Source organism: Triticum urartu, chromosome 2 (genome assembly GCF_003073215.2).
Source record: "Triticum urartu cultivar G1812 chromosome 2, Tu2.1, whole genome shotgun sequence".
Classification (NCBI taxonomy): Eukaryota; Viridiplantae; Streptophyta; class Magnoliopsida; order Poales; family Poaceae; genus Triticum; species Triticum urartu.
Genome location: NC_053023.1, coordinates 629923235 through 629932932, shown reverse-complemented (window position 1 = coordinate 629932932; position 9698 = coordinate 629923235).

Here is a 9698-nt window from a genome sequence, read left to right as displayed (position 1 = left end):
AGGGAAGTAGGGATTTGTAGAGGTGCCAGAGCTCGGTTTTGAAACGGGGGTGAATAATATTTTCAGCGGTATACTTTCATTGTCAACATAACAACCAAGAGATGGTGATATCTTCCATGCTACACACATTATAGGCAGTTCCCAAACAGAATGGTAAAGTTTATACTCCCCCTTCCACCAACAAGCATCAATCCATGGCTTGCTGGAAACAACGAGTGCCTTCAACTAACAAGAGTCCCAGGGGGAGTTTTTTTGCAATTATTTTGATTTAGTTTGCATAAAGCATGGGACTGGGCATCCCGGTGACCAGCCATTTATCTCGTGAGTGAGGAGCGGAGTCCACTCCTCTTGAGAATAACCCGCCTAACATGGAAGATACAGACAGCCCTAGTTGATACATGAACTATTTGAGCATACAAAACAGGATATTTATTTGAAGGTTTAGAGTTTGGCACATACAAATTTACTTGGAACGGCAGGTAGATACCGTATATAGGTAGGTATAGTGGACTCATGTGGAATAACTTTGGGGTTTAAGGGATTGGATGCACAAGCGGTATTCCCGCTTAGTACAGGTGAAGGCTAGCAAAAGACTGGGAAGCGACCAGCTAGAGAGCGACAACAGTCATGAACATGCATTAAAATTAATCAACACCGAATGCAAGCATGAGTAGGATATAATCCACCATGAACATAAATATCGTGAAGGCTATGTTGATTTTGTTTCAACTACAAGCGTGAACATGCGCCAAGTAAAGTCACTTAAATCATTCAGAGGAGGATACCACCCTATCATACCACATCATAACCATTTCAATAGCATGTTGGCACGCAAGGTAAACCATTATAACTCATAGCTAATCAAGCATGGCATAAGGAACTATGATCTCTAGTTGTCATTGCAAACATGTTTATTCACAATAGGCTGAATCAGGAACGTTGAACTAATCATATTTACAAAAACAAAAGAGGTCGAGTTCATACCAGCTTTTCCCATCTCATTCAGTCCATCATATATCTTCATAATTGCCTTTCACTTGCACGACCGAACAATGTGAATAATAACAATAGTGCACGTGCATTGGACTAAGCTGGAATCTGCAAGCATTCAATAAACAGGAGAAGACAAGGCAAAATGGGCTCTTTTGTCAGATCAACAAGTATGCATACAAGAGCCACTTCAACAATTTAATTATGGTCTTCTCCTATCGACCCCCAAAGAAAAGAAAGAAATAAAACTATTTACACGGGAAAGCTCCCAACAAGCAAAAGAAGAACAAGAAATATTTTGGGGTTTTCTTTTTAATTACTACTACAAGCATGGAAATTAAAACTAGCTAAAAGCTACAACTAATTTTTTTTGGTTTTTCTTAAGGTTTATTAAACACACAAGAAGAAAGCATAAAAAGGAAATAAACTAGCATGGATGATACAATGAAAAAGTATGAGCACTGACATCTAGCAATGAGTGTGTGAACATAAATGTAATGTCGGTGGGAAATACATACTCCCCCAAGCTTAGGCTTTTGGCCTAAGTTGGTCTATGGCCACGGCTGGCCTGGCGGATATCCATAATAATAGTTGGGGTCGTACTGCGATGCAGCAGCTATCATCTGCTGAGCTGCAGCGTGGCGACGAGCGGCCTCCGCTCTCCTCTCGTACTCATCTGCATCCTCTCTGGTAATAGTATATCTTCCTTTTTCCTGATGATCAAAGAAGGCAGGAGCAGGGAGAGTAATATGGACAGCACGACGTCTGTCAAAGATTAGTCGATACTGGAGAGGGATTCATTCCTCTCGACAAACTGGTGGTGAACCATAGCATTAAATTCTAGGTAAGCAGGAGGTAATTCAATATCATCTTCGCGTATGGCTATACCAAGAAAATTAGCTATGTGGGTTGCATAAATTCCTCCAAAGAAATCTCCATTAAATCTATTAAGATGCAACCTACGTGCAACAATGGCTCCCAAATTATAAGATTTATCTCCTAACACAACACTCCTAAGAATACTGAGGTCAGGGACACACATGTGACATGCCTCATCTTTACCATTAATGCATCTACCTATGAAGAGAGCAAAATAATGTATAGCAGGAAAGTGAATGCTCCCTATGGTGGCTTGTGTTATATCTCTAGATTCTCCCACGGTTATGCTAGCAAGAAAATCTCTAAATTCAGATTTGCGAGGATCCCTTATACTACCCCATTGTGGAAGTTTGCAAGCAGTGGTAAAATCCTCTAAGTCCATAGTATAAGAATTTTCATAAAGATCAAACAGGACAGTTGGAGAATTACGTGAAGATGAAAATTCAAACCTCCTCACAAAGGTACTAGTGAGATTGTGATACTGACTGCACTTCTCTTCCTCGAAGCTCACAAGATCGGCGTTACGCAAATATGCGTTGAATTCTTCCTTAATTCCTGCTCGATCCATAAAATTTTCAAAAGGCCACTCACAAGGACGCACTAGAGCGTCTCTTGGTGGCTCTTCATCAGCATCACGCATTGCAAGCCTGGGTCTTTGCTTCCTTGAGGAACCACCTTGGGACATTTTCCTAAGCATTTTTCTTCCTCTGAAAAATTCTGAAATTTTTTAGTAACTTCAAAATAAAAGTGACCAAACTCAATAATATTGATAGCAACTACTCCTACAAGTGCCTAGGGCCTATATCATGCATCAAAACTACTTTTGACCATATAAATTTGAAATGCAAGCTCAAGAACAGGGTCACCTAAGCAGCAAAAAATTGCAATGAATAAAGCACTAGAACAAAAACTAATTGGACCAATGGAGGAGTCACATACCAAGGAACAATCTCCCCAAGCAGTTTTGTGAGAGGTGCTTTGAGCAAGGAGATCGAAAATGGCAGAAAAATGAGCTTGGACTCGGGTTTGAGCTGGATATTCGTGTTTGGGGGAGGAAGAAGGAGTGTGTGGGTGAAAGGATAAGTGGAGGAGGGCCACTGTGGGCCCATGAGGCAGGGGCGCGCCCTCCACCCTCGTGGGCAGGTGGTTGACCCCCCTGCTGTGTTCTTGGTGCCAAATATTCTCAAATATTCTAGAAAAATCATATTTAAATTTCAGGGCATTTGGAGAACTTTTATTTTCACGATATTTTTATATTGCACGGATAATCAAATAACAAACAGAAAAATATTTATTTTTATTTATTAAATAACAGAAAGTAAAAGTGGGGTACAGAAGGTTGCGCTTTCTAGTTTCATCCATCTCATGCTCATCAAAAGGAATCCACTAATAAGGTTGATCAAGTCTTGTTAAAGAACTCATTCCGAATAACATGGAACCGGAGAAATTTCGAATAACACTATGTTACCTCAACGGGGATATGCACATCCCCAATAATAAGAATATCATATTTCTTCTTGACAGTAGGAAGAGGAAATTCAAAACCTCCAAATATAATCGATGGAATCTTTCCAATAGAGTTGATATTGTGGACTTGAGGTTGTTTCCTCGGAAAGTGTATCGTATGCTCATTACCATTAACATGAAAAGTGACATTGCCTTTAGTGCAATCATGACAGCCCCTGCAGTATTCAAAAAGGGTCTTCCAAGAATAATAGACATACTATCGTCCTCGGGAATATCAAGAATAACAAAGTCCGTTAAAATAGTAACGTTTGCAACTACAATAGGCACATCCTCACAAATACCGACAGGTATAGTAGTTGATTTATCAGCCATTTGCAAAGATATTTCAGTAGGTGTCAACTTGTTCAAATCAAGTCTACGATATAAAGAGAGAGGCATAACACTAACACCGGCTCCAAGATCACATAAAGCAGTTTTAACATAGTTTCTTTTAATGGAGCATGGTATAGTTGGTACACCGGGATCTCCTAGTTTCTTTGGTATTCCACCCTTAAAAGTATAATTAGCAAGCATGGTGGAAATTTCAGCTTCCGGTATCTTTCTTTTATTTGTAACAATTTCTTTCATGTACTTAGCATAAGGATTCATTTTAAGCATATCAGCTAATCGCATACGCAAAAAGATAGGTCTAATCATTTCAGCAAAGCGCTCAAAATCCTCATCATCCTTTTTCTTGGATGGTTTGGGAGGAAAAGGCATGGGTTTCTGAACCCATGGTTCTCTTTCTTTACCATGTTTCCTAGCAACAAAGTCTTTCTTATCATAACATTGATTCTTTGATTGTGGGTTATAAAGATCAACAGCAGGTTCAATTTCTACATCATTATAATTACTAGGTTGAGCATCATCATGAACATTATCATTAACACTAGTTTCAGGTTCATTACCAGATTGAGTTTCAGCATCAGAAATAGAAATATCATTTGGATTCTCAGGTGTTTCAGTAACAGGTTCACTAGAAGCATGCAAAGTCCTATAATTTTTCTTTTTCTTCCTTTTAGAACGACTAGGTGCATCTATATTATTTCTCTGAGAATCTTGCTCAATTCTCTTAGGGTGGCCTTCAGGATACAAAGGTTCCTGAGTCATTCTACCAGTTCTAGTAGCCACTCTAACAGCATTATCATTATCCTTACTATTCAATTCATTGAGCAAATCATTTTGAGCTTTAAGTACTTGTTATACTTGAGTGGTAACCATAGAAGCATGTTTACTAATAAGTTTAAGTTCACCTTTGACATTAGCCATATAATCACCCAAGTGTTCAAGCATATCTGAATTGTATTTCAATTGTCTACCAAAATAAGCATTAAAGTCTTCTTGCTTAGCCATAAATTTATCAAACTCATCTAAGCATGGGCTAACAAACTTAGTAAATGGGATTTCAGCTTTATCATATCTATAGAGAGACTTTACCTTTACTACCTGTGTTGGGTTATCAAGACCATGAGTTTCTTCAATAGGTGATGGATCAAGATCATATGTTTCTTCAACAGGCGGTAAATTAAGACCGTGTATTTCTTCAATAGGAGGTAAATTCTTAACATCTTCAGTTTTAATACCTTTTTATTTCATAGATTTCTTTGCCTCTTGCATATCTTCAGGACTGAGAAATAGAATACCCCTCTTCTTCGGAGTTGGTTTAGGAATAGGCTCAGGAATTGGGCTCCGGAGGTGTCCAATTATTTTCATTTGTCAACATATTATTCAATAGAATTTCAGCTTCATCCGGTGTTCTTTCCCTAAAAACAGAACCAGCACAACTATCCAGGTAATCTCTGGAAGCATCGGTTAGTCCATTATAAAAGATATCAAGTATTTCATTTTTCTTAAGAGGATAATCAGGCAAAGCATTAAGTAATTGGAGAAGCCTCCCCCAAGCTTGTGGGAGACTCTCTTCTTTAATTTGCACAAAATTATATATATCCCTTAAAGTAGCTTGTTTCTTATGAGCAGGGAAATATTTAGCAGAGAAGTAATAAATCATATCCTGGGGACTACGCACACAACCAGGATCAAGAGAATTAAACCATATCTTAGCATCACCCTTTAATGAGAATGGAAATATTTTAAGGATATAAAAGTAACGAGTTCTCTCATTAGTCGTGAACAGGGTGGCTATATCATTTAATTTAGTAAGATGTGCCACAACAGTTTCAGATTCATAACCATGAAAAGGATCAGATTCAACCAAAGTAATTATATCAGGATCAACAGAGAATTCATAATCCTTATCGGTAACACGGATATGTGAAGTAGCAAAAGCAGGGTCAGGTTTCATTCTAGCATTTAGAGATTGCTTGTTCCATTTAGCTAATAACTTCTTAAGTTCGTATCTATCTTTGCAAGCTAAAATAGCTAAAGAGGCTTCTTGATCAAAAACATAACCCTCAGGAATAACAAGTGATTCTTCATCATCACTTTCATCGGTATTATCAGATTCAATATTTTCAATCTCTCTAGCCCTAGCAAGTTGTTCATCAAGAAATTCACCAAATGGCACGGTAGTATCAAGCATAGAAGTAGTTTCATCATAAGTATCATGTATAACAGAAGTAGCATCATCAATAACATGCGACATATCAGAACGAATAGCAGAAGCAGTTTTAGGTGTCGCAAGCTTACTCAAAACAGAAGGTGAATCATCAAGTGCAGAGCTAGATGGCAGTTCCTTACCTCCCCTCGTAGTTGAGGGATAGATCTTGGTTCTTGGATCTTTCAAGTTCTTCATAATGATAAGCAGATATAAATCCCAAGTGACTCAAAGAATAGAGCTATGCTCCCCGGCAACGGCGCTAGAAAATAGTCTTGATAACCCACAAATATAGGGGATCGCAACAGTTTTCGAGGGTAAAGTATTCAACCCAAATTTATTGATTCGACACAAGGGGAGCCAAAGAATACTCTCAAGTATTAGCAGCTGAGTTGTCAATTCAACCACACCTGGAAACTTAGTATCTGCAGCAAAGTAATATGATAGTAGTAGTAATGGTAACAAAAGGTGACGGTAGTAAAAGTAATGTTTTTGGTATTTTGTAATGATGATAGTAATAACAACGGGAAAGTAAATAAGCGAAGAACAATGTGTGGAAAGCTCGTAGGCAATGGATCGGTGATGGAGAATTATGCCGGATGCGGTTCATCATGTAACAGTCATAACCTAGGGTGACACAGAACTAGCTCCAGTTCATTGATATAATGTAGGCATGTATTCCGAATATAGTCATACGTGCTTATGGAAAAGAACTTGCATGACATCTTCTGTTGGGGAACGTAGTAATTTCAAAAATTTTCCTACGCACACGCAAGATCATGGTGATGCATAGCAACGAGAGGGGAGAGTGTGATCTACGTACCCTTGTAGCGACAACGGAAGCGTTTGGTTGATGTAGTCGTACGTCTTCACGGCCCGACCGATCAAGCACCGAAACTACGGCACCTCCGAGTTTAGCACACGTTCAGCTCGATGACGATCCCCGGACTCCGATCCAGCAAAGTGTCGGGGAAGAGTTCCGTCAGCACGACGGCGTGGTGACGATCTTGATGTACTACTGCTGCAGGGCTTCGCCTAAGCACCGCTACAATATTATCGAGGACTATGGTGGCTGGGGGCGCCGCACACGGCTAAGGAATAAGATCACGTGGATCAACTTGTGTCTCTGGGGTGCCCCTGCCTCAGTATATAAAGGACTAAAGGGGGGGTGCGGCCGGCCATAGGAGAGGCGCGCCAGGAGAGTCCTACTCCCTCTGGGAGTAGGATTCCCCCCCAATCCTAGTTGGAATAGGATTCGCGGAGGGGGGAAAAGAGAGAGGGTGGCCGGCCCCCTCTCCTTGTCCTATTCGGACCAAGGGAGGGGAGGGCGCGCGCCCACTTTGGGCTGCCTCTTCTCTTTTCCACTAAGGCCCACTATGGCCCATATAGCTCCCGGGGGGTTCCGGTAACCTCCCGGTACTCCGGTAAAATCCTGATTTCACCCGGAACACTTCCGATATCCAAACATAGGCTTCCAATATATCAATATTCATGTCTCAACCTTTTGAGACTCCTCGTCATGTCCGTGATCACATCCGGGACTCCGAACAACCTTCGTACATCAAAACATATAAACTCATAATATAACTGTCATCGTAACGTTAAGCGTGCGGACCCTACGGGTTCAAGAACAATGTAGACATGACCGAGACACGTCTCCGGTCAATAACCAATAGCGGAACCTGGATGCTCATATTGGCTCCTACATATTCTACGAAGATCTTTATCGGTCAGACCGCATAACAACATACGTTGTTCCCTTTGTCATCGGTATGTTACTTGCCCGAGATTCGATCGTCGGTATTCCAATACCTAGTTCAATCTCGTTACCGGCAAGTCTCTTTACTCGTTCTGTAATACATCATCCCGCAACTAACTCATTAGTTGCAATGCTTGCAAGGCTTAAGTGATGTGCATTACCGAGAGGGCCCAGAGATACCTCTCCGACAATCGGAGTGACAAATCCTAATCTCGAAATACGCCAACCCAACATGTACCTTTGGAGAACACCTGTAGAGCACCTTTATAATCACTCAGTTACGTTGTGATGTTTGGTAGCACACAAAGTGTTCCTCCGGTAATCGGGAGTTGCATAATCTCATAGTCATAGTAACATGTATAAGTTACGAAGAAAGCAATAGCAGTAAACTAAAACGATTAAGTGCTAAGCTAACGGAATGGGTCAAGTCAATCACATCATTCTCCTAATGATGTGATCCTTTTTATGAAATGACAACTCATGTCTATGGTTAGGAAACATAACCATATTTGACCAACGAGCTAGTCAAGTAGAGGCATACTAGTGACACTCTGTTTGTCTATGTATTCACACATGTATTATGTTTCCGGTTAATACAATTCTAGCATGAATAATCAACATTTATCATGAAATAAGGAAATAAATAATAACTTTATTATTGCCTCTAGGGCATATTTCCTTCAGCCTCCCACTTGCACTAGAGTCAATAATCTAGATTACACAGTAATGATTCTAACACCCATGGAGCCTTGGTGCTGATCGTGTTTTGCGCATGATAGAGGCTTAGTCAACAGGTCTGCAACATTTAGATCCGTATGTATCTTGCAAATCTCTATGTCTCCCACCTAGACTTGATCGCGGATGGAATTGAAGCGTCTCTCGATGTGTTTGGTTCTCTTGTGAAATCTGGATTCCTTTGCTAAGACAATTGCACCAATATTGTCACAAAAGATTTTCATTGGACCCGATGCACGAGGTATGACACCTAGATCGGATATGAACTCCTTCATCCAGACTCCTTGATTTGCTGCTTACGAAGCAGCTATGTACTCTGCTTCACACGTAGATCCTGCCACGACGCTTTGTTTAGAACTGCTCCAACCGGAAGCTCCACCATTCAATATAAACACGTATCCAGTTTGCGATTTAGAATTGTCCGGATCAATGTTAAAGCCTGCATCGACGTAACCATTTACGACGAGCTCTTTGTCACCTCCATAAATGAGAAACATATCCTTAGTCCTTTTCAGGTATTTCAGGATGTTCTTGACCACTGTCCAGTGTTCCACTCCTGGATTACTTTGGTACCTCCCTGCTAAACTTATAGCAAGGCACACATCAGGTCTGGTACACAGCATTGCATACATGATAGAGCCTATGGCTGAAGCATAGGGAACATTTTTTATTTTCTCTCTATCTTCTGTAGTGGTCGGGCATTGAGTCTCACTCAACTTCACACCTTGTAACACAGGCAAGAACCGTTTCTTAGCTTGATCCATTTTGAACTTCTTCAAAACTTTATCAAGGTATGTGCTCTGTGAAAGTCCAATTAAGCGTCTTGATCTATCTCTATAGATCTTGATGCCCAATATATAAGCAGCTTCACCGAGGTCATTCATTGAAAAACTCTTATTCAAGTATCCTTTTATGCTATCCAAAAATTCTATATCATTTGCAATCAACAATATGTCATCCACATATAATATTAGAAATGCTACAAAGCTCCCACTCACTTTCTTGTAAATACCGGCTTCTCAAAAAGTCTGTATAAAACCATATGCTTTGATCACACTATCAAAACGTTTATTCCAACCCCGAGAGGCTTGCACCAGTCCATAAATGGATCGCTGGAGCTTGCACACTTTGTTAGCACCCTTTGGATCGATAAAACCTTCAGGTTGCATCATATACAACTCTTCTTCCAGAAATCCATTCAGGAATGCAGTCTTCACATCCATTTGCCAAATTTCATAATCATAAAATGCGGCAATTGCTAACATGATTGAGACA